The sequence below is a fragment of the Phascolarctos cinereus genome, unplaced genomic scaffold, assembly GCF_003287225.1.
Source record: "Phascolarctos cinereus isolate Bilbo 61053 unplaced genomic scaffold, phaCin_HiC Scaffold_9;HRSCAF=440, whole genome shotgun sequence".
Classification (NCBI taxonomy): domain Eukaryota; kingdom Metazoa; phylum Chordata; class Mammalia; order Diprotodontia; family Phascolarctidae; genus Phascolarctos; species Phascolarctos cinereus.
The window spans coordinates 57,943,117-57,970,411 of record NW_027556402.1 but is presented as its reverse complement, the minus strand read 5'-3'; the positions used below and the strand labels follow the sequence as shown (position 1 = coordinate 57,970,411).

At 34.9% G+C, this 27,295-nt stretch overlaps 1 pseudogene; it reads right to left on the bottom strand.

The window, feature by feature from the left end:
- Positions 1–393: 393 nt before the first annotated feature.
- Positions 394–26,752, bottom strand: LOC110195636 (calcineurin B homologous protein 1 pseudogene; annotated as a pseudogene).
- Between the last annotated feature and the right edge of the window lie 543 nt (positions 26,753–27,295).

Genomic DNA, 27,295 nt, shown 5'->3' with positions numbered 1-27,295 from the left:
ATGGCTCCAGTCTCCATCTAGTGAAGGGGCTTTGCTGGCCCTTTGAGGATAGGTGAGAGTGCTTTCCTCTCTAACTTTCTCTGACTGATGGATTTATAGCTGATAGAAGCACAAAAGGGAAAGGCAATATTGATAAATAGAGAACTGTGGAGGGAGAAACCAAAGAGAGCAGGAGGATCCAGGTGTACCATTCATTCTTTAGTGTTCTGCTTCTAGCACCATGGCTGGCAAGTGTGTGCTGGCACAAACAGGGCATGGTTTGTCATGCAACAGCAGCAGCACTTGGAGAGAGAAGGGACTCCAAAGGGAGAGGGAAAACAACCACACAAATGAACAAACTCAAGTTCTGCTTCTTAAATACAAGACAGTCAGGAATAAATTGGTTCCAATCTATTACTGAAGAAACTGGAAGCTTATCTTTTGTTCTACATCCACCTTCTCCAAAACCTCAAAAAACTCTGTAAAGCATATGGCACTGTCCCAATCCTGGTTAGCTTCTCGGCTTGTCCTATCTGCAATGTTGCCCAGCTGCTCATCTGAAATATTTACTCCAACCATCATGTGTAGTACCTGTAACAATTCAGCTCAAGAAATCTTGTCATCTTTATTCAAGTCATATAATTGAAAAGCAAAGTGTAGTTTATTGCTCGAGCTGTTCAGGAGTCCATTCACATCTTTGATTCTCTCATTATCTTCAATTGTTTGGAAGTGAGCTAGATTTCTTATGAATTCCTGGAATTTTACCTGGTCCTCTCCCTCAGGGAAGAAGGCATTGATGATCCAATCCCACAGAAGGTTGATGGTAAGCTCTGGAATCCACTGAAAGTCTTCCTTTTTGAGAGTACCATTGTCTCCTGTGTCCAGACTGGTAAGCTGACCATAGAGACAGGTGATTTGACTTTGGGGAAAGATAGTTTCTTTTTTTATCTCCTTGAATTCTTCATCCTGCAATAACTTGGAAGCATGAGGACCCAACACTGAGATAGAGGAGCTCCTCTCGAGGCAGGAGCATAGGCAGTGTCAGTAGGGAAGCAGGGAGGGAGAGGGGAAAAAGGAATATAGGTAAGGAAGGGAATGGCCAAGAAATGGAAAGATTTAAAATAGGCAATGAGAAATCAAAACTATCACTCTTTGCAGGTGATATGATGATATAGAGAACCTTGGAGAATCAAATAAATTAAAAAAAACTAGTTGAAATAATTTAAAATTTCATTAAAGTTTCATGATATAAATTGAACCTACATAAAACATCAACATTTCTATGTATTGTCAACAAATTCCAACAGCAAGAGATAGAAATAAAAATTCAGTTAAAAATAACTTCAGACAACATAAAATATTTGAAAGTTTATGTCAAGACAAGTCCAGGGACTATATGACACAATTACAAAACACTTTTTGCATAAATAAAGTCAGACTTAGACAACTGGAGAAATGTTAGTTGATCATTAGTAAGTCAAGCTAATATAACAAAAATGAGAAATCTACTTAAATGAATTAATTTATTCAGTGTCATATCAATCAAACTACCAAACATTCATTTTATAAAGCTAGAAAAAATAATTAAAAAACGAACACAGAAGAACAAAAAATTAAGATTATCAAATTAATTGAGAAGAGAGGAGGCAGAGACAAGATGTTTGATAAAAGGTAGGGACTCACTTGAGCCCTCCCCAAGCACTTCCAAATATCCTTAAACAATGCTTCAAAACAAATCCTAGAGTGTCAGAACCCACACAAGGATGGAATGAAACAATTTTTTAGCCCAAGAAAACTTAGACGGTTGGCAGAAAATGTCTGTTATAACTGGGCAAGAGTGAAGAGTCTAGCATAGGCCATGCCAGTGCAGAGTTGGCTGCAGCAAATCTGCAGTAGGTTTTAAAGTCAACTTAATCAGTGGCAGCAGTGGTGGTATCCTGACCTCTTAGCCCACAGATGGTAAGGAGGTCAGATAACTGGTCAGATAATAGGGATCCCTTTGCTACACCTTGCTTTGCCCATTTATGAATCTGAGTTTCAGTCATGAGTCTCAGTCCTAGAATGAGAAGGAATAATAGTATACCAGAATCTGTGGCTGTAGGGGTGCAGGGACACTGTCCACAGTTTCAAAGTGGAAAAGAGTGCTTGCAGTCATTCACTGGCCAATACAGGAGAGTAGAAAGACACCACTCCATAGATCATACCAGTTTAGAAGAATTAAAAATTACAGATTCCCAGAATTACCTCTGAAAATAGCTGCACAAACAAAACAAAACAAAACAAAACAAAACCTCAAGCTTGGGACACTGTCTCCTCCACTCCAGATGCAAATCTCCACATTAATATAGAATTAAATGTCAAGAAATAGGGTTAAAAATGAGCAAACACCAGAAAAAGGCCCTGAAGTTATTATGGTGACAGGGAAGATTAAAACACAAACTCAGAAGAAGACAAGAAAGTTAAAACTCCTACATCTAAAGCCACAAAAAATAATATTTGTCCCAGGCCATGGAAGAGGCCAAAAAAGATTTTAAAAGTCAAGTAAGAGAAGTAGAGGAAAAATTGGGAAGAGAAATGAGAGTGATACAAGAAAATCATGAAAAAATAGTCAACAGCTTAGTAAAGGGGGAAGACAAAATATTGAAGAAAACAGTATTTTAAAAACCAGAATAGGCCAAATGGTAAAAGAGACACAAAAACCCAATGAAGAGAAAGATACCTTGAAAAGTAGATTTGTCCAAATGGAAGAAAAAAAGAATTACAAAAATACACTGGGGGAAAAAAAAAACTACTCAAAAAGTAGAACTGGCCCAATGGAAAAGAAAGTACAAAAGCTCACTGGAGAAAATAATTCCTTAAAAGTTTGATTTGGGAAAGTAAAAGGTAATGACTTTATGAGACATCAAGAAACAACAAAACAAAATCAAAATAATGAAAACATAGCAGGACATGTGAAATATCTCATTGGAAAAACAACTGACCTGGAAAATAGATCCAGGACAGATAATTTAAGAAGTATTGAACTATATGAAAGCCATGATTAAAAAAAAAAGAGAGAGAACAGACATCATTTTTGAAGAAATTACTAAGGAAAATTGTACTGATATTCTAGAAACAGAGAGTAAACAAGAAATTTAAAGAATTCACTGATCACCTCCTGAAAGTGATTCTAAAATAGATATTATACCAGAACTTCCAGGTGAAAAAGAATATATTGCAAGCAGCCAAAAATAAACAACTCAGATATTGTGGAGTCACAGTCAGGATAACATGAGATTTAACAGTTTCTATTTTAGAGGAGGAGGGCTTGGAACATGATAATCTGGAGGGCAAAACAATGGCTTACTGAGCAAAACTGAGTATAATCCTTCAGGAGAAAATTGATAATCAGTGAAAGAGAGGACTTTCAAGCATTCCTGATGAAAAGACCAGAGACAAATAGAAAATTTGACTTTTAAATATGACACTCAAATGAAGTATTTAAAAGGTAAACAGAAAAGAGAAATAACAAGGGAATCAATACGGTTAAACTCTTTACATTCCTACATGGGAAAATGATACTTGGTGCTATTAAGAATTTTTTTATTGTTAGACAAGTTAGAAAGAGTATACATAGATGGAAAACACAAGTGTGAGGTGAATATGATGGGATGGTTATCTAAAATAAATAAGTTAAGGGTTATGAAAGAAGGATGCACTGGGAGAAGGGAAAAGAGAAAGGCAGAATGGGGTAAATTATCTGATATCAAAGAGGCCTGAAAGAGATTTTACAGTGGAGGGGAAGATGGGTTAGAAGTGGAGCATGTGAAAATTTCAACAGAACTGTCTCAAAGAGGGAATTACATACACACTCAGTTCTGTAGAACTGTGTACAGAAATTTATCTTACCAGACAGGAAAATAGTAAGGAAAAGGGGGGGATGGAAAAAAGGACATATAGGGACAATAAAAGTCATAAGAAAACACTTCTGAGAATTGAAAAGGTCAAAGAAGAGAGGCACTATGTTAAATGATGGGGAAATAGGATGGAGGGAAATATCCGAATGGCAAAAGAAGTCCAAAAATAATGAGGAGAAGAATGCCTTAAAAAGCACAATTGGTCAAATGGAAAAGGAAATCCAAAAGCTCAATGAAGGAAATACTTCCTTAAAAATTAGAATGGAACAAATGGAATTTAATGACTTTATGAGAAATCAAGACATTGTAAAACAAAACCAAAAGAATGAAAACATAAAAGAGAATGTGAAATATCTCATTGGAAAAACAACTGACCTGGAAAACAGATCCAGCAGAGATAATTTAAAAATTATTAGATTACCTGAAAGCCATGATCAAAAAAGAGCCTAGACAACATCTTTCAAGAAATTATTGAGGCAGCTAGGTGGTGCAGTGGATAGAGCTCCAGCCTTTGAGTCAGGAGAACCTGAGTTCAAATCCAGCCCCAGATATTTGACACTTACTAGCTGTGTGACTCTGGGCAAGTCAATTAACCCCAATTGCCTCACCAAAAGGTAAAAATAAAATTATCAAGGAAAACTACCCTGATATTCTAGAGCCAGAGTGTAAAATAGAAATGGAAAGAATCTGCCAATCATCTCCTGAAAGAGATCCATAGAGGAAAACTCTTACGAATATTGTAGTTAAATTCCAGAGTTCCCAGGTCAAGGAGAATATGTTGAAAGCAAGCAGAAAGAAACAATTTAAGTATTGTGGAAACACAGTCAGGATAACATAGCATTTAACAGCTTCTACATTAAGGTACCAGAAGGTTTGGAATATGATATTCTAGAGGACAAAGGAGATAGGGTTACAGCCAAGAATCATCTACCCATCAAAACTGGGTATTATCCTTCTGGGGAAAAATGGACATTCAGTGAAATAGAGAATTTTCAAGCATTCTTGATGAAAAGACCAGAGTTGAATAGAAAATTTGACTTTCAAATACAAGACTGAAGAGCTGCATGAAGAGGTAAATAGGAAAGAGAAATTATAAGGGAGTTATTAAGGTTGGCTTTTGGGGCATAGGTAAAAATTGCTCTCCAGTATGGTTTAATCAGTATACACCTTTATCAATACTATACACACACACACACACACACACACACACACACACACACACACACATATTGTTTTTGCTTTTTAGGCAATTGGGGTTAACTGACTTGCCCAGGGTTACACAGCTAGTAAGTGTCCACCTAGCTGCCCTATTACCAATACTATATTATTGTTTTAATTTTCCAACATCCTCACCAATATTTGTCATTTTCCTTTTCCATCATATTAGCCAATCTGATAGGAGTGTGGTCATATCTCAAAGCTATTTTGGTTTGCATTTCTCTAATCAGATATTTAGACCATTTTTTCATGTGACTACTTTGTTTGAAAACTCCATTTTCATAAATTTTAACCAATTATCATTTGAGGAATAGCTCTTCATTCTATAAAGTTGATTCATTTTTTTTACATATTTGAGAAATAAGATCTTTATCTAAAAAATTTGCTGTAAATATAAATTTTTCTCTTGCAAAGCCAGAGAATCCTGCTTCAGCCCCAGCAAAGAGATTCCTTTAATCCCCCTCTCATCAGCCATTCATTTCCCTCTCATTCTGTGGGCTGGAAGCTTTGGAGGCAGCCAGCTCCCCTGGGAATGAGCAGAGTCTGGGGTTGGACCCAGCTTCTCTCTCTATAGTCACAGACTTTTCCTAATGACCTCCTAAGTTGTCTTTGGTGTTTGTGGGTTGAGAAGTCAGGAACAGTCACAACTGCAGTGATTCAGACCTCTGAGGCCTGCTCCGGGTTTTCTGAGGCCTGTTTTGCTTGCATACCAATGCTGAACTGTGCTTCTCTCCTGGCCTGGTGAAATAGACCTTTCCAATCAACCATCCAGGTTGTCTTGGGCTGGAAATTTCTTTCACTGTCTTTTTGCGGCTTCTACTGCTCTAGAATTTTTTAGAGCCATTTTTACAGATTTTTACAGGGGTTTTGGGGAGAGCCCAAGCAAGTGACTGCTTTTACTCTGCCATTTTGCTCCTTGTCCCCAAATAGTGACCTCAATTTCTTTTTCTGAAATTAATTTATTTAAGTATTTTATTTCCTCTTTTGTTAATGTGGTAAATTTATATTTTTTTTGTAAATTTTCACCCATTTCACTAACATTGCCAAATTTGTTAGAATAACAGTGGTGAAAAATGTCTCATAATTATTGTATTAATTTCCTCTTCATTGGTGGTAAATTCACCCTTTTCATTTTTGACACTGATAATTTGGTTTTCTTCTTTTTTAAAAAATCAACTTGACCAATGGTTTATTTATTTTATTAGTTTTTTCCTTCATATAACTATCTGTAAGTTTAATGTATTAGTACAATAGTTATCTTAATTTCAATTTTATTAATTTTGCCTTTACTTTTCAAAATTTCTAATTTGTTTTTAATTGGGGATTTACACTTCATTCTTTTTCTAGGTTTTTTAGTTACATGTCTGATTCATTTATCTCCTTTCTTATTTTTTTTTCATGTAAACATTTAGAGAGATGACATTTCCACTAAAACACACTTTCACTACATTCCATAAGTTTTGGTATGTTGTGTCATTATTGTGATTTTCTTGGATGAAAATATTGACTGCTTCTATCATTTGTTGTTTGACCCACTCATTCTTTAGGGTTACATTTTTTGATTTCCACTTAATTTTTAGTCTATCTTTCCATGGTCCTTTATTACATGTAATTTTATTTGCATCATTATATGAAAAGAATGTATTTAATATTTCTGCCTTTCTGCCTTGGATTGTTTGGTTTTTATGCCCTAATACATGGTCCATTTTTGCTTAGGTGTCATGTACCACCATAAAAAAAATAAAACAAAACAAAACAACTATATTGCTTGCTATCCCCATTCAAATTTCTCCAGAGAGCTATCATTGCTAACATTTCTAAAACTTTTATTCACCTCTTTAATATCTCTCTTGTTTGAAAACAAAACAAAACAAAACAAAACATCTACCTTGTTTATTTTGTGGTTAGATTTATCTAGTTCCAAAAGAGGAGGTTAAGGTGCCTCACTAGTATAGTTTTGCTTTTTATTTCTTCCTGTAATTCTCTTAACTTCCCTTCTAAGAGTTTGTATGCTATGTCAATTGGTGCATATATGTTTAATAATGATATTACTTCATTGTCTATGGTATCTTTTAGCAGGATGTAGTTTCCTTCCTTTCTCTTTTTTTCCCTTTCCATTCTCTTTTAATGAGATCTGTTTTTACTTTTTTTTTTCTGAGATAAGGATTGCTACCCTGTTTTTTGTTTTTTCTAACTCCACTCTTCAACTCCCCCTTACTAACTTTTTAAGAGTCCCCCATCCCCAACTCCACAATCAAAATCCATACACCCCTCTAACAGTTCCAGTCACACTCTGTCCCTCCATTTATTTCTCTTTCTATAAGTTCAGAAGACTTTGGGGGAAATGGCAGAGCAGTGCAGAAATTTCTAGGCTCTCCAGATTTCCTCCACAGACAGAAAATTGCAACAAAATGAACATAGAGCAGCAAAAGATGGGGATAAAGCAGTTGTCTTCCTAAGAAAACTTGAGAGACTCTCAGAAAAGACAAGGTCTCAGGTGCTAAAGTTTGCCTTCAGTGAAGTGCAGATAACTCCAAGGGGCCTCCACGGAATCAGCAACAGCCTGCCCTGGAACAGCTCTATCAGGAAGCAGACTAAGTTCAAGAAATTTTATCTGAGCTGTCTTTTAGGGGCAGCTAGGTGGCACAGTGGATAGAGCACTAGCCCTGGATTCAAGAGGACCTGAGTTCAAATCCAGCCTCAGACACATAACACTTACTAGCTGTGTGACCCTGGGTGAGTCAGTTAACCACATTGCCTAGCCAAAAAAAGAAAAATGAAATTTCACCTGAACTTTCACCTCACTCACATCCTCAAGAAATTTCACCTCATGAACTTTCACCCCACAAATGTTCAGCTAAGGAAGAGCAGATGTTAAGTAGGGGATGATTGAAGGAACCAGCCCCCCCCCCCCACTTCCCTGCTGTTTCTAGAAGATAGGCTTTAGTGGTACTAAACAGAATATCCATGACTGTAGCTGTGGGCAAGGAGGAGGGTTCATATGTCCAGTGAGTACAGTAAAGCAGGGAACAAGAACATTTTCTAGACACTGTGGCTAGGGAAACTAGCTGTGGTTTAGGACAGGAGAAGAATCCCTGAGATTGAGCCCCTGTACAAAATTCAGAAAATAACAGTAATGTGACATATAGTTCTGATGGAATTCTTTTCTGCTATAAGAAATGATTAGCAGGATGCTTTCAGAAAAATTTGGAAAATCTTACATGAAATGATGCAAGGTAAAATGAGCAGAACCAGAACATTGTTCACAGTAAAAGAAATAGTGTATGAAGATCTGTTTTGAATAAGTTACCCAATCTCAACAATACAATGATCCAAGACAATTCTTAAGGACTTATGGTAAGAAGTGCTGTCTATTTCCAGCGAAAGAACTATGGAGTCTGAATACAGATAAAAGATATTTTTTTCTTTATTTTCTTTTTCTTGTTTTCATTTTCTGTGTCTGTCTTTTTTTACTGCTTGTCTTATGTGAAAATACGTTTTGCATGACTATATATGTATAACCTATATCATATTGCTTTCCTTCTCAATGAGAGAAGGGGAAGGAAGGAGATAATTTGTATCTCAAATTTAGAAAAAATATTAAAATTGTTTTATCTGTAATTGGGATAAATAAAACATTAAAAATTTTAAAAAAAGATTCCAAAGGAATCAATTAAAAATATGAAGGAAAGAAGCCACATAATTCCAGATCTCAAACTGTATTACAAAGTGATAACCATCAAACAATTTGGTACTGGCTAAGAAATAGAGTGGTGTATCTGGGAAATAGATTAGGTGCACAATACACAGTAGTAAATGACCATAATAATCTAAAATCCCAAAGACCCAAGATTTTGGATGCATAACTCTCCATTTGATAAAAATTACTAGAAATACAGTAAAGCAATTTGGCAGAAAGTAGGTGAAGACCAACATCTCACATCATATTCCAAAATAAGGCAAAAATGGGTACATGATTTACACAAAAAGAAAGATAACAAAAGCGAATTAGGAGATCATGCCAAATTTTACCTGTCAGATCTATGGATAAAGGAAGAATTTCTAATCAAACAACAGAGTGCCTTAGGGAATGTAAAAAGCACAGTTTTGATTACATGAAATTAAAAAAAATGTTTTTGCACAAACAATAGCAATGCATCCAACATTAGAAAAATGCAGATAGATGGAAAAATATAATAGCAAGTTGTTCTGATTAACTCTGAATTTATTAAATACATAGAGAACTGAGAAAATTACTTAACAATACAAGTCATTTCCCAATTGATAAATGGCCAAAGGGTATGAAAAGGCAGTTTTCAAAAGAATAAATCAAAGCTATTTATACTCATGCAAAAAGAGCTCTAATCACTATTCATTACAGAAATGCAAATTAAAATTTTCTTAGGTACCAACTCATACCTATCAAAGTGCAAATATGGTAGAAAAAATGTGAAATGTTAGAGGGATGCAAAAAAGTGGGACCATATTGCATTGTTGTTAGAGTTGTGAATCAATCCACTCCCTGGAGAGCAATTTGGCTCTATGGCCAAATATCCATTGATATCACTACTGGGTTTGCCAAAGTTATCAAAGGGAAAAGGAAAATAACATACGTGAACAAAAATATTTATGCAGAAAAGAATGACCTTTTTCACCACTATTATTCAATATTTTAGTAGAAATATTAGTTTTAGCAATAAGAAGAAAAAGAAATTGAAGGAATTCGAATAAGCAAAGAAGAAACAAAGCTGTCACTCTTTGCATATGATATCATGATGTACTTAAAGAATCCCAAAGAATCAAGTAAAAATTAAACTACTTGAAATAAACAGCTTTAGCCAAGTTGCAGGATAAACCTATAAAAATCATCAGCAATTCTATATATTACTAACAAAGCCCAACATCACGAGATAGGAAGAAAAATTCTACCTTTATAGCTTTGAATTTTCTGACCTACTCCACCATCTTCCCAGAATCCTTCCATCTGAATCACTATTGATTGAAGAAATGCAATTCAAAACAACTCTGAGGTATCACATCACACCTATCAGATTGGCTAACATGACAAAACAGGAAAATGACAAATATTGGAGAAGATATGGGAAAATTGGAACACTAATGCATTGTTGGTGAAGTTGTGAACTGATCCAACTATTCTGGAGAGTAATTTGGAACTACGCCCAAAGGCCTATAAAATTGTGCATACCCTTTGACCCCGCAATAACAGTTCTAGATCTGCATCCCAAAGAGAACGTAAAAAGGAGGAAAAAAAAAACACCCACATGAACAAAAATATTTATGGCAGCTTTTTTGTGGTGGCCAAGTATTGGAAATTGAAGATATGTCCACCAACTAGGGAATGGCTGAATAAGTTGTGGCATGTGAATGCAATGGAATACTATTTTTCCACAAGAAATGATGAGCAGGTGGATTTCAGAAATAAAAAAAAAATGGAAAGACCTACATGAACTGATGTTGAATGAAGCGAGTAGAATGTTGTGCACAGTAACAGCCACATTGAATAATGACCTAATTTGATAGACTTTACTCTTCTTAGCAATGCAATGATTGAAGACAATTCCAAAACACTCATAATGGAAAATGCTGTCCACATCCATAGAAAGAGCTATGGAGTCTGAATGCAGACTATCTCATAGTATTTTTTTTTGTTTTTTTTTTCTCTCTCATGTTTTACCTTTTTTTCCTGAATCTTCTTTCACAACATGACTAATATGGAAATATGTTTAATGTGATTTGACATGTATAGACTGTATCAGATTACATGCAAAATTTAGATGCAAAGTAAGAAATTTAGATATTTAGATACAAAATTGAGAATTCAAAATCTTATAAAGTGAATGTTGAAAACAAAAATAATTAATTGGTTAATTAAAAATATAACAGCTCTTTTTGTGGTGGCAAAGAATTGGAAATTGGGGGGGATGTCCATCAATTGGAGTTAGCCGAACAATTTTTGTTGTATAATTTTGATGGGATACTGTTGTGTTCTAAGAAATGATGACTGGAATGGTTTTCAAAAAACCATAGAAGATTTATATTAAGTCATGCAAAGTTAAATGAGCAGAATCAGAACATTGTGCACAGTAATAGCAATATTTCATGATGGTCTACTGTGAATGGCTTAGTTTTTCCTAGCAATGTAATGATCCAAGAAAGTTCTAAAAAACCTATGATGAAAAATGTTATCTACTTCCAAAGAAAGAACTGATGAAGTTGAAGTATATTTTTACTTTATTTGTTTTCTTGTGTTTTTTTTAGTTTTGGACAGGTAGTCTTTTTTCTTTCCATGTATAGATAATGTGGAAATGCTTTTTTTTCCCCACATAAGTACAATTTCTATTAAATTGTTTGCCTCCTCAAGGAAGGGAGAGGTGGAGAATTACAAACTGATTTTTAAAAAATAATTATGTTAATTTTTTTATACGTGTAATTGAGTAAAAATACAATAAGAGGTAAAAATTACTTCCCTGAAGAACTAATTGAAAAATGTTCTTCTTTGAAAGTTTAACATTTCCATTTAAATCAAAAAAGTGAAAACACAAACCTTTATTAATGCTAAAGGCCAGGTCATTTTATGTTGTAATAGCAGAATAATCTCAGATTTCTCAGAAATTATATGTACTTTAACATCCAGTTTTATTTAGATTCTAAAGTGTATACAGAGCTCCTTTTAAATAAGAGATACATGGTGTAAAATTAATAAAATATATTAAAAATGTCTTCTTATTCTTTCTTTTTGTCCTAGACCAGACTGGTGATTTAACTGTTATAATCAACTTACATTGAATGAATCCCTTCAAACAAGTCAGATTGGCAGCTTTTCTTCAACTTAGAGTCTTAAAGATCTCTTTGGGGAAACCATGAGGGTAAATGATGAGTTCAGAGTCACTCAGACAATATCTGCTAAAGACTGAACTGGACCCCAAATTTTCTTGACAATGAAGTACATTGTTTATCCAATATTCTATGCTACAACAAATTCCTTCATAAAGAGAGTGAATTATCCACTGAAATTTATATTGTGTTCCAAAGTTGACATAAAGGTTTTCTTACTTTTGAGTATAACTTTCATGCATATTTCTGAATTAGCTTAAATCTATGGTTGAGAATTATTTTTCTTATTCAGTCTCATGAATTTATTTAGATTCCCAATCTTAGCCTTATTGAGTTTGATCATATTTTAATTCACCACCACTTAAAGCTATGTGTTAATTTCACTATCAACTTCAAATACTAAGCCAATAGTCATTTCATCAATTAACATTTATTAAGCACTTAAAGTATTCATGGCATAAAAAAAAACCTTGTTGGGCATGGCTACAGAATGTAGAGAGTTTTCCAGTTGATACTTGACCAATTTTGTTTCCTTTTTCTTGCTAGATAAGAATATGTGTGCCAAGACAAAATAAAACAAAACAAGAGAAATATCTTTGATCTCAAGGAACAACTGAAATTACAAGGTTTTATATAAGGGCCCTATTCATGACTACCTATATCCCATTGAGGAAATACCAAGATAACCTCTCATTCTTAGTACTGATCCATAAGATAAATCAATGGCAGTCAGGATGAGTTAGATATAATCTATCTTAAATGACTTTAAGTGTATCTAATCAAACAAAACACACTTAAGCTCTTTTTTGAACTTCAGTTACCTTATATCATCAGTATTTTTTACTTCCCCAAAGGAATTATAAATCTACCTCATATAACCCTTTAAAGCTCTTCTCTATTATGAGTGATAGGGACAGTTATTTGTAAGGAAGTATAGCTTTTCTTCCAGGCAATGAGAATGATTATAATGAAATAGATTGTTCACTAGATTTAGTAGATATAGCTATACATGCATACAAGCACATACATATGTATATATTGTGAATCCCAATTCTAAGAAAGACACAAATGAAATTGGGGTGTATGTGTCCACAGTTTAATTTCTCTCAAGCTGGCTTGACATGCATTGCATGGGAGTTCAATCCTAAACTTCCCCTCCCCCAAGGGAGCTAGTTAAGATCTGGCTCAGTTTAGGATTTGGGGGTACAGTCTTATACACCCTTTGAAGAGTAAGCATTCCCAAAGGGTGCCAATCAACTGTGATTGTCTAAAACACTAGGAGAAAGGTCATATTAAAACGAGGTCTTGAGTACATACTTTAGATTACTTAGTCCACAGGGCACTAGATCACTAGCCATCAAAGGAAATACCACCCCTAGTCTTGGGAGTCTGTTTCTACCCAAACCAGAGTAGGATAAAATCAATTCAGGCCTGGGTTGGAGTTTGACCAAGATAAGAAGATTCAATGCAATCGCATTATCAGAGATATGCTTCTGAAGAACTTTGGTCAGAACACTGGGAGGCGGGGAGCTATGAGTCTCCAAGACACAGATTACTAAGAGAATTCATTTTTAACAATATGTATAGCTATATATCTATGAGAAAGAGAGAGAGAGAGAGAGAGAGAGAGAGAGAGAGAGAGAGAGAGAGAGAGAGAGAGAGAGAGAGAGAGAGAGAGGACTGGGCAATGAGTCAAATGAGGTCAGTCCTTCAATATAAACAGATGATGTGATACGGAATTCTCAGTATGTAGTAGACTGAGGAGCTTGTTTCTGGAAAAAAATTATGATGTGTTATACAAGTTCCTTGAAGAGTTCTGAAGTATGCATAAATATTCTGTGATTCTAATCTGCTCTGTGTTGAATTAGAGCTTCTTTGGGTGTGGCAGAATTGCTAGAACTAGGGATGTATTCTTAAAATCACTAGTTTAATCATCTCTTTACTTCCACTTTTGGATTGACTTCTTCCTGTACAGCTTCACTTTAGTGAGAGACAGAAGAAAATGCATTAAGCGAAACAAGCTTGGACCCTTTAAATTCAAAACCAATAGTTTTTTTGTCTTGGGATTTGTTCTTGTATTTTCTTTGTAGGAGAATGAAGATGATTAGTACCTTGTGAGCTTCAAGAGATCAACGGATTGATCGACCCTAAAGCTGTGGTTGTCAGGAGTCAATTCAATACATTTTCCCCATCCAGCTCAGTATTGATGCCCCTAGCCTTAAGGATTCATCTCATTGGCAGAGGAAATGCGTGCTTACCCAGCCTGATAGGGCTAATGCTTTTGGAAATTGTCTTAAGTCTAAGCCTAATTTCCTCCTAAGACATAGATATTAAAGGAGAGAGTGTGCCCCAAAATGTTTCAGTCTCAGAGGAAGATGTTTGTACTTTTTTTCTTGTTATATCTTTGAAGTTAATATCTCTCTCTAAGAGCTAATTGACTTTAATTGTAAAATGTAACTGGGGTACTACTTAATAGCAGCTAAGAGGAACTCAAAAGAATGAGACTTTGAGTTGATGACATTAAAGAAAAGAATCAAATATCCTCCCCCCAATCCTAGAGATGTTCCATTTAAACAATTAACATTAATTAGCTTTTACAGATATTTATTGGAAAATAGATCACACTCTTAACCACCCCTAAGAAAGAGACAAACAAGGTCTGTGAAATATACACACACACACACACACACACACACACACATATATATATATATATATGTGTGTGTGTATATATATATATATACATATATATGTATATATATACACATATATATGCATATATATGTATGTATGTATGTATGCATACATACATACATACACACATGCATATATTTTGGGGGGTATTAATATTGTGTAGCCAGATAAATATTTTCAGAATTTATGAGCTCACCTGGACTTTAGGAAGTGGTTTTGGCATAGCTGTAAATAACAAAAAAGGAGTTTCATAGGTTATATCCATATCTATCTATTTATCTACAGACATACACACATATACACACATGCATACACATACATATATATATATATATACACATCTACATATGTATATACATACATACATGCATACACATACACCTACATCTACATCCATGTACACACATAGGTGTGTATCTTTATCTATCTATCTATCTATCTATCTATCTATCTATCTATCTATCTATCTATCTATCTATCTATTTACCTAACTCTTTATTCCTTTCCTAATCTTTAGTACTTTGCTATTATATTCCCTTGCCAATAACAATGCCTTTTTTTCTTCCTATTTGCTATTCCTTCAACTTCAAAAAGTCCACAGCATTGTAAAAAAAAAAATGATTCCAGGTCCCATTTTGCTTATCTTTCTGTGATTTAAGATATTTTAATTTTTTTGTGTGTTTTTTTTTGTGTTTTGTTTTTTTAGGCAATTGGGGTTAAGTGACTTGCCCAGGGGCACACAGCTAGTAAGTATCAAGTGTTTGGTCTCAGGCTGGATTTGAACTCAGGTACTTCTGACTTCCAGGGCGGTGCTCTACCCACTGCACCACCTAGCTGCCCCTAGGCAGATATTTTACAGAAAGATTTTGTCAGTTCTTGGTATTGGTTTTCATTTCCAATGACACTTTCCTTTACTTTTCCCCCCTCAAATGATTCTGTTATATTGTAGACTTGAATAATCCTTGACATACTCTGTAATCCAACACTAAAATATATATGAAGGACAATAAAATGTGTTCTTTAAGATCAATTCGATGATGAAGTATGCCACACACCTTGTGATAGAGGAAAAAACAGACTTAGGGTTCAGGCTGAGAAATATTTTGAAACATAATCAATGAGAAAATTTGTTTTCCTTGACAGTACTAAACAGTTCCAAATATTTTGTGCTCTTTTTCATTGTGGGAGGAGTAGAACATTTAAAAATTTGGAATTTTGTTAAACCAAAAAAATAGTTTTAACATTATGCTTGAAAAAAGATTTCAAGAAGTGCACAGATGAAAGTGATATTTAATCAATGACCAGCTTTTTGCTAGGCTTGCATGTTCATGGAAGGGGAATATGAGGCAGCATATCCTAGCATGTTGGGTAGATCTCTTTTTGGAAAAAAAGGATAATAGTTGCATAGGATGATGAGCCATGGGAAGGTTACTATGTGCATCATTGGAGAGAGTATATAAATTGATAAAAACATTTTTTTTAATATTGGAGTAAAATTAACCTTAAAAAACTTCATGCAGAGTTGAATTTAATAAACATTTGGATTATGACAGATTAATTATGAGAAATAATAAGAAAATTAAGTAAATGTTTATGCCTTACCAAATTCTTTAGAAAGATATGAATTAGAGTCCATTGATATTCACCAGATTGTTACTTTTTTCCTCCATCTGTACAACAGATAATTCAGTGTCATATCTCTAGAGCTGCCAAAAAACAGAAACCCACATGTAACATTGTCCTTATGTAAACAATTCATCTGGTGCTATCTAAGGAAAAGTCAATGACTATTTCTAGCCAATTACTTTTTAATTCAATTGGAATCACATCATGAAACACATTCACAATGTTAATTAGTGGTCACATGAAAATTCATGTAAAATGACTTTATTTAAAAAAATAACTTATTTAAAACAAGAAGCTAATTTTTATATTTAAATTAAGTAAATAGTCAGTAAGGTTTAAGTTTGCTTTCACTATGTCAATCAAATGGTTTATAACCATGAAGACAAAACTTATAGTTCAATAGAGAAAAAAAATCAGAGAAAGATGATATAGGCTTTGAAATTTATTGAAAGGTAAAATGTTCAGGTTGGAGCCAAAATGGTACAGTGCAAGGAGAGGCAGACCTGAGCTTTCTCCCAAATCTCTTCAAATACCTCTAAAAAGTTACTGTGAACAAATTTTAGAGGGGAATAACCCACAAAGAGACAAATTTCCAGCCCCAGACAACCTGGCAAGTCAATAGGAAAGGTCTGTTGCACAAGCCTTAGAGAGGAGCGATTTAGATATGAAGACTGATACTATAAGCAAACTGTGAGAATAAGGAATAATTGATATATTAGATTTATGGAGAATGGAAGAATCTATGACCAAACAAGAGATAGGGAACATTATGAAATGCAAAATGGATACTTTTGATTACATTAAATTAAAAAGGTTTTGCACAAGTGAAGCCAATGCAACCAAGATTAGTAGGGAAGCAGAAAACTGGGAAAGAATTTTTATAACCAGTGTCTCTGATAAAGGCCTCATTTCTAAAACATATAGAGAACTAAGTCAAATTTATAATATAAGTTACTTCCCAATTGATAAATGGTCAAAAGATTGGAACAGGTACTTTTCAGAAGAAGAAATTAAAGCTGTCTATAGTCATATGAAAATATTCTCTAAATCACTATTGATGAAAGAAATGCAAATCAAAATGACTCTGAAGTATCACATTACACCTACCAGATTGGCTAATATGACTGAAAAGGAAATTGATAAATGTTGGAGAAGATGTAGGAAAATTGGAACACTAATGCATTGTTGATGGAGTTGTGAAATGGCCCAACCTTCTGGAGAGCAATTTGGAACTATGCCCCAAGGGTTATAAGAATGTGCATACCCTTTGACCCAGCAATAGCACTTCTAGGGTTGGATCCCAAAGAGGTCATAATAATGGAAAAAAAACCCACATCTACAAAAATATTTATAGCAGCTTTTTCTGTGGTGGCAAAGAATTGGAAATTGAGGGGATGCTCATCAATTGAGGAATGGCTGTACAAATTGTGGTGTATGAGTGTAATGGAATATTATTATGCTATAAAAATGATGATCAAGGAGACTTCAGAAAAATTTGGAAAGACTCATATGGACTGATGCTGAGTGAAGTGAGCAGAACCAGGAGAATGTTGTACACGGTAAAAGTCATGTTGTGTGATGACTAACCTTCATAGACCAGCCCTTCTCAGTAATGCAAGGATCTAGGACATCTCCAAAGCCTCATGATGGAAAATGCTATCCACATCCAAAGAAAGAACTATGGAGTTTGAATGCAGATCTAAACATACTATTTGCTCCAATCATATGGGAAAATAGAGACAACAGAGTTTAAAACAAAGTAACTCACCCTTCTCAGGACTCTAGATGACGACTGGTGGGTATATCAAGTTCTAAATTGACTGCTAATTTCCTGCTTGGGTATAGCAGACCCACAGCCAAACCTGTGCTGATCCTAAGGTGGAGTGCCGAGGTGTTTTTTCTTCTTTTTTTAATGAGAGTATGACAGTACGCTAGCACAGGATAACAGTTGAGCCCTAATATAGAGAGAGTGTAGAAGCAATCAATGAAGTTGCATCCATCAATGCAACATCTGGTGGTATTCTGTACACAGCTGAGGTTAAATGTAGCAAAGTGAAGACTTCAGGAACCATGTAGCCCCGTAGCATTAGAGTGGTGAGTTGGCCTTACTCTCATGTTCCTTTGATGGGGTGTTTGGGTGCTTGTACTTGGACCCCAATTTCTCCCTAGCCTCAGAAACACTGTCTCAGACAATTTCTCCCTAGCCAAAGGACACTGTGCCTAGCAATTACTCATGAGTGGGCCCCAGAAAGACCCTTATCTCTCCCCTTGGTGCAGTTACAAACAGCACCTGAAGGAACTGTTAGTTTGAACTGACTTTGCACTGGGTCATAAAGACATTCTTACCCACTGGAGTATCTATACTACCACTCTAACTCATTATCTACATCCTGGGCTCTTCATTATTCGTATTCTAGACTTAAGACACATGTATACTACCTACATCTGTCTTGTCAAACAAGACATTGATTGGTGTCAGACTGCACAACTCTCAGTTACCGCTGAACTCTAGTTAACTTAGTGATGTAGCAGGCCTAAAACCCCACCTCCATGTGGCTCCCTTTGTGGGCTTTCCTTAGTGAACTCTGGGTAAAACGCTTGCCCAGAAGTGCATGGTCTTTGAAGAACTGACTCTGAATCACTTAGCACATTTGGCACATGTTTTATTGTATTTTATCCTATATAAACTTTAGCTGTACCTCTCTAAGGTTGCAGGATCCTTAACAATCCTTGCCCACTGAAAAGTGTAACAATAAACTTTTCCTCTGGCTAGAAGAAGATTTGAGTTGAATTTATTCAGGCAGGGCCTGGCATCACAATCTTGGGTTCCCAGAAGTACCCCAAAAATCCTAGACCTCTTCAACTTGACCACAGACTTCTGCTTCTCTGATTATGAACTCTACATTTTTCTGCTCTTTGCACTGATATTGTATGTAAATGTAGAATTGGTCCTCTCTGCAGGTTTATAGTAAAGATGTTTTATTGTTACTATTCATTTGTGGTATTTCAGCAAATGGCTTTGCTTTGAGCTAATTATGTTATTTCATTGATGAGAAGTGAGGCGAACACTTTGGTTCAGACTTGTAAGCTACACTTTTAGGACTGTGAAACAACAGAATACCCTGAACATTGAAGTTGTTATATTACAGGATTTTCAAAAAGCAATTGTATGTTATATATACACATATATGTACATATAAAATTATGAAACAATATATTTCATAGATAGGTTATTATTATGAATTTCAAGTTCTTAATTCAAATATTGATGATTGATATAAATAGATGAATTAAGCAAACACTAGAATACATGAAAAATAATCACATGTTTGAAATTCCCAAATCATTACAATGGTTATATCACAGCGATATCTTATCACTTACTCTTTTAGAAAAAAAAATGTCAATTATGCTAAAGGAGTGCTATACTTAGTGATATAGTCTGCATATAGGTTTTTTCATCACTGAATATTGAAGTAAAAAAGTTATTGTCAATTATGATAGTGTTTTACTTAGTGATATTTTCTCCATGTATGTTTTCTTTTTTCATGTCCAAATATTGAATTAAAAAAATAGCAAGGCAAGAGCGAGATGAAGGAGAAGAACAAAATAGGAATATACACATCTCTAATCTGCTTCTCTTGACTTAAAGAGAGAATTAAACTTTTTGTATGTTTTGAGCTAAAGTATGCTAATGTGAAAACAAATAGCTGAACAACTTACTCTAATTCAAATTTTCATGTTTATCTTTGCTAGGAAACAAGAACAATGCCAGCTAACAAATCCAGTACTTAAAGAGTTGTTTATAATGGTGACAACAAGTTCTTGAAGAAATAATTTAAGAGCTTGAATATATCAGATGTAATAGATACAATATGATAAAAACTGGAACATTTCTGCAGAAGGGAAAAATGATTATAATGTCATGAGAAAGGTGCAATATTCAATCATTTAAAGACATAGGGGTATTGTGCTGAATAAAAAGTTGGAGAGTTATAATTTTTGGGTAACTAATCCTTTTTTACTAATAATGCTACCAATAATTAAGAGAAGGGGATCAGTGTCACTGACCACATGCCAAAGATCCCTTTTTGGTATACACTCAATGCTATATGAATAGCCTTGGAAGAAGGAGTTCTCAAGGGTGACAAACAACTCTGGTTAACTATTAATGTGAGAATGAATATTCTAATTAGGAGGTGTGGAATGTGACTCTCACATCTCAGTCTTGGTGAAAGATGCTTACCTATAACCGTCTAGGGTAATCTAGACAAAAGTATCTACTCACCCCTGACACCTGCCATAATGGAATGCAATGGGCTAGAATTCACCTTGATTAAATTCTTTGTAAGATTCTCTACTTGGATGGGGTCTTTCACCTAGGGTAGAAAAGCCCCAGGGATTTGGGTGATCTTCCTTTTAAACAATGATCTTCAGAGACTGAACAACCTACAAGCTTCTGAAAAAATCCTGCTCCTAATTAAATAAACTAATTCTTTTTTAATATAATAGAGAAATAATCGTTTCTCTCAGAACAGATGACTTTATTTCTAAAATTAATTTACAGGACTCCCACAAACTTTAACACAATACAATATGAAATATCAATAAAATATCAGTAAAAACAATGACACAATTTTCATGTTTTGGAACATCTTTTTCAAAATGTACTACTATTTTTGCATATTTATTATTCATTAGAAACAACTTAATAATATTCCATTTTAGCTAATTTAAGTGTAACTCTTTATGGGCTTTGAAAATTGATTAGCATAATTGAATCCTTTCCCCATGTGCTGTTTTGACAGGGTAACTTTTGAGATGCTAGGATAATTGTAACGTTAAAAAGACAAAACATTTTAAAATTGTCTAAAATGCCTTATAATTATGCATATTTTATTTCCTAACATAACTGAAAATGTGGCCCTCATTTTACATGCTTTAAAATTAGTTTGCCTTAGAAATTTGCCTTGAACTATGACTTGTATGCACTAAATAAGAACGTTTTTGGGATGAATATATGATTGCCTAAAATGATTCTAACAGATTTTTATAAACATAGTGAGGCATTATTAGCTGGAGTGATCTTTAATTGTAACTTCAACATTAATTGTACCCATCACAGTAAAAATAGTAATATAGAGTTAATAAAATCATTAATGTGTATACTATTATGAAAACACATGCACAAATATTTGCAACATCAGTTAAAAAAAAAAGGAAGATGAATATAGAGTCCACAAGTGGAAAGGAGCAAATTTTACTAAAAAACATATTTCTCAAATATATAAAAAACCTAAAGAAATGCAAACAGAAATAATCAAAGGTCATTTTTGAAAATGCAATTTCTAATCACCTCTTTTATTTTTAGAAAGTCATGTTTATGAAAACAATGCACATACTATTTTTTCTTTTAAAGTGATACATGTTCCTTTATGTTGTCAGCCTAAAAAGTAGGAAACAGGAGTAGATTCCTCAAAATCTACCCAAATGAATGATATGTGGAGAATCAGAACATTGGATTGGTGGAAGATAACTTCTAAGACAGATTTCCCTAGAAAATATGCACTAAAAAGAACACCAAGAAAAAGTAAAGAAGACAGAGCAGAAGAGACAATGATAAAAAAAAGTTCATAAACACTAAACAGATACAAGAAAATGTCTTACTGAGTCAAGTAAATTGAGAAAAAATGCTAGATGATAGGAAAAGATCTGTATCAAGTATTTGGATATTTCTCTCCTTACCACAGAAATTATAGTGGAAAAAATACAAATCCAAAATGATTTAGAAGTATAATCAAATATTTAAAACAAGAAATAAGGATTGAAATGAAAAGTTAGAGCATTCAAAGAAGAAATTAGGAGTGAGAGTGTTTTAAAATGATGGAACGATTCCATAAAATGTTAGATACTATGTAAAACATAATGACAGATTATAAACTCAAAATACATGTAAATGAAAGGAAAAATGAAATATCAAAATAAAAAAGATATCATTCAATAAATAAATATATTTATCAAGGGATTTCTATATGGCATGAAGTGTGTGAAGTGCTGGAAATACAAATTTTAAAAAGTCAGTTTCTGACCTAATGAAAGACAAATACAATACTATTGGAAAAAAAAAACACAAGTTTACCAGACTACTAACTTGAATATTAAATATACTCTAATCATCTCAGTACTCAGTACTTTCCTGGGGTGTAGGGTGTCTTCAGGGAGAATTAGTACTTGAGTATGAGAATGACTAAGTCTTTTTCAGGGCTGTTCTATACATTTGGTGTCCACCTAATTCATTCACTTCTCAACTGTGGCTCAAAGAAGATGTAGCTTGTGCAGCAGCTACTCATAAGTTAAGTATTTCAGTAGACTGACTAAACCAAGTGGAGGATAACAAAGGAGTGTTAAACCTTCTGGTGATATAGTGGGTGCCTACCCCCAAGTGAGAACTTCCCTCCATGTAATGGACAGATGATAAAAATTTGTTCCAATGACCATGAAGTTCACTGAAGCAGGTGCTGTGCAATGCTTAGACCATGGTTAAAAAGAAAAGACGCTAAGGTCATTCACTGCATCCTTAGCCATCACCAGTTGTCTTGATTATATCTTCATACTATACTCTGATGACTCTGGAAAAAAGAGCGAGGACAGCAATTTTGCCCAGCTTTGCCTCACTTAAATCCCATTTATGAACATATCAAAAGACATCACCTAAATCACTTTAACTTATTTTTTTATCTGTCTGAAAGTACTGTGGTGACAGACAAGTGAAAAAACAGTAGGTGCAGATACACTGGAAGCCATAGTCACAACCTTGCACACAGTGAACCAGGACATAGGGTCAAACTATATCTGGAAGCAGAAATGGGATTCAACCTCCATATACGTGTCTGAGCAGCCTTTTAAGAAACTCATTCTTCACCTCCTGGTACAATGGAGGGTCTAGAAAAGATGTCCTAATACGGTCTGCTTACCCAAACCTTTCCTTATTAATGTGGCAGGCAGGGATGCCCTAAGCTTTTCTTCTTCACTCAAACCTTGCCTGCTTATCTTAGCCAATGAGGAGCCCGCACTTCGGTCAAAACAGAAAAAAATGTACAAAAACTTTTGCAAAGATGATTCTACTCACAACAGGTATGTAGAATGTGAGCACACTTGTAGATAACACAAAATATAGTGTATCTGAAAGATGAACATCTCTTGTTGTGAGAGAGCTCAGCAGGTATCTAATCTAAATAGGAGACCTGAATGAAACAAGGCTAGCAAATGAAGACCACCTTACTAAAGTCAGAGCTGTACACATGTTTTTCTGGAGTGGCTGCACTGAAGGGGAGTGCCATGAAGCTGGCCTAGGTTCATCAATCAAAACTAATCTAATCAACAAGCTTGTATACCTAACAAAAGGAATGAATGACAGAATCATAACAATTTTATTACAACTTGCAGGGAAGTGCTATGCTACCATGTGTATGCTCCCACCATGATGAACCCTGATGATATCAATGAAAATTTTTATGAATACCTGGAGACCCTCATCATCAATGTGCAAAAATAGGACAAACATATGATACTTTAATGTAAGAATGGTCACAGGCTAGCAGACATGGCAAGGAGTACTTGGGATGATTGAAGTTGGAAAATGTAACAGTATTGGCCACTTAGTAAGGAAGACTTCTGCATCTTATTACTTCATTGCCAATGCTGTCTTCCATTTACTTAAACACAATAAAACTTTGTAGAGGCATCCTTGCAGCAAACATTGACATTTCATAGACTGCAGACCACTGTAATCTCCTTGTTACCAGATGTAGTCTTAGAGCACCAGAAGCATCCACTGCTCCTGCTGATCCAGTTACTCCCAAAGCCTGCTCCTGGTTTCCCGTGGATGTGAGCTGTGTGACCTGTGCTGGACTGTGCTCTATTCTCATCCAGATGCAACAGACCTTTCTTGCTAGACTAAGTTTTCTTTGGCGTCTGCAGGCTGAGAGGTGTGCAAACTGCAATTGCTATCAGTGATTCAGTCACCCCAAAACCTGCTCTGGGTTTGCTTAGGCCAGGTCTGTGTTAGCTTAGTGTATGCTGGTCTGCTCTCCTGTCTCACCATGGTGCAACAGACTATCCCTGCCAATCTTCCAAGTTGTCTTGGGCTGGAAATTTCTTTCACTCTATCTTTTGTGTGTTCTGCTGCTCTAGAATGTTTAAAAGTCCTTTTTAAAGGTATTTGGAGGATTTAGGGGGAAAGCTCAAATGAGTTCCTGCTTTTACTTTTACATTTGGCTCCACCTCCTTAATGATTTTTTCTTAGGGAGTTCATTGATGGCTTCTTTGATTTCTTTTTCTTAACAGGGGTTATTTAAGTATTTTATTTTCTCTACTATTAATCTGGGTAATTTATACTTTTTTATGTATATTTTTGTAAATATTAATCCATTCCATCTAGATTGTCAGATTTATCGGCATATGGGTGGGCAAAATGGCTCCCAATTATAATTATAATTTCCTCTTCATTGATGATGAATTTACTTTTTATGCTAGTAATTTGGTTTTCTTTTTTATTTACATCTAATTAACAAAAAGTTTGTCTATTTTATTGTTTTTCTCCTAATACCAGTACTTAGTTTCCTTGCTTAATTCAATAGTTTTCTTACTTTCCATTTTCCTAATGTCCCTTTTGGTTTCCAGAATTTCCAATTTAGTGTTTACTTAGATATTATTAGTTTGTTCTTTTTTCTAGCTTTTTTAGTTGCATGCCCAATTCACTGATCTTCTCTTTCCCTATTTTAATCCTATAAACATTTATAGATATAAAATTTCCCTTAAGACTTGCTTTTGACTTTATCACTTCAGTTTGGTTTGTTGTCTCATCTTTGTCATCCCTGTGGATGAATTTATTGATTTTTTTCTATGACTTATTGTTTGACCCACTCATTCTTTTTTTTTATTTTTTTTTATTTTTAGGCAATTGGGGTTAGTGACTTGCCCAGGGTCACACAGCTAGTAAGTGTTAAGTGTTTGGTCTGAGGCCAGATTTGAACTCAGGTCCTCCTGACTTCAGGGTTGGTGCTCTATCCACTGTGCCACCTAGCTGCCCCATGACCCACTCATTGTTAGGGGATAGACTATTTAGTTTCCAATTAGTTTTTATTTTGTCTTCCGATGGACCTTTGTTACATGTAATTTTTATTGCATCATGATCTGAAAAGGATGCATTTATTTTTTCTGACTTTCTGAATTGGATTATAAGGTTTTAAAGTCCTAATACATGATAATTATTATTTTTCTGTAGGTGCCATTACCACTGAGAAAAAGTATATTCCATTCTATTCCCATTAAGCTTCTCTAGACATCTATAATATCTAACTTTTTCTAAAATTCTATTCACTTCTTTATTGTTTATTTTGTTGTTAAATTTATCTAATTCTGGGGGTGGGGTTTAAGGCCTCTCACTAATATAGTTTTGCTGTCTATTCCTGTGACTCCCTTACCTTCTCCTCTAAGAATCTGGAAGCATACTTGGTACATATATATTTAGTATTGATATTAATTCATTGTCTATGGTTGCTTTTAGCAAAATATAGTTTCCTTCCTTACCTTTTTAAATGATAACTATGTTTTTCTTTTGCTTTGTCTGAGATCAGGAATGCTACCACGACCTTTTTATTTTATTTTTTTTTCACTTCAGCTGAAGCATAATAGTTTATGCTCCAGTATTTTATCCTTAATCAATCTTAATCTCTCTGCTTCAAATGTGTTCTTGTAAACAACATATTGTAGGATTCTGTTTTTTAATCCATTCTGCTATCCACTTCTCTTTTTTAGGAGAGTCCATCCCATTCACATCCACAGCTTTGATGGCTAACTGTATCTTTATCTCCATCCTGTCCCTACTCTGTTTGTTCATACCTTTTTTTTTTTCTTTTCACCCTTTCCCTCTTCAACAGTGTTTTGCTTCTGACCACCACCTCCCTCAATCTGCCATCCTTTCTTTCAGCACCCCTCCCTTTTCTTTCTACTTTCCCCTCCTTCTTTCTCCCTTCCTTCTGCCCTCCCTTCTAAGCACCCCCTGCCTTTTTTCCCCTTTCTCTTTCTACTTCCCTTTAGGGTAAGATAGATTTCTATAACTGACTGAATGTGTATGTTATTCCTGCTTCGATGCCATATTCATCGTCATTGAAGACATTTGATGACGTGGCTGAAAACATCATGCTGAAAAGCATGGGAGCAAGTACACAGCCTTCTTTCAGTCCAGTGATTACTGGGAAGCCATGAGACCATCATCCATTATCCAGAACCCAGGCAAGGAAGATGTTATGAAATTGATGTACAATACTGTTGAACTTCTCCAGGAAACCAAATTTTGACATAATTTTCCATAAGCCCTCATGACTGACTGTATCAAAAGCCTTGGTCAGATCCACAAATGTTTGTAGACCTCTGTGCTGCTCCTGACATTTCTCCTGGAGTTGTTGGGCATTAAACACCATATTGACCTTTCCTCAGTCCTTTCTGAAGTCACACTGGCAATCAAATAGATTACCACTTTCCACTTATTAAGGAGGACTCTGGCAAGAATCTTGCCAGCCGTGATTCAGAGAGATTTCTCTCTGTGGTTGTCACAAGACAATCTGTTTCCTTAACCTTCATAGAGGTGAATAGCAGAGGCATCTTTCAACTCCCATGGGATAACCTCCTCTTGCCATACAATCCAGAAAATTTCAGTCAACTTTTGTATGAGCAGCGGACTCCTCTGCAGTCCCCAAACACACACCTTTTAAATCTCAGCTGGAAGAGAATCAGCACCAGGTACTTAGTCACTCGAAGGAAGCCTAATTGCATTCAAAATGTCTTCTTCAATTAGAACTTCAGCTAGGGGGGGATTGACTTCAACCTAAGGTTAACAGTCACCAGCTTCAGCATTTATTAATGATGGTCTGTTGTGAACACTGTGGAAGTGCTCATGTCATCTCTCTAGAATGATGTCCTAATCAATGTGGCTCTATCAGAACTGAGTAGTTGAGATACACCTT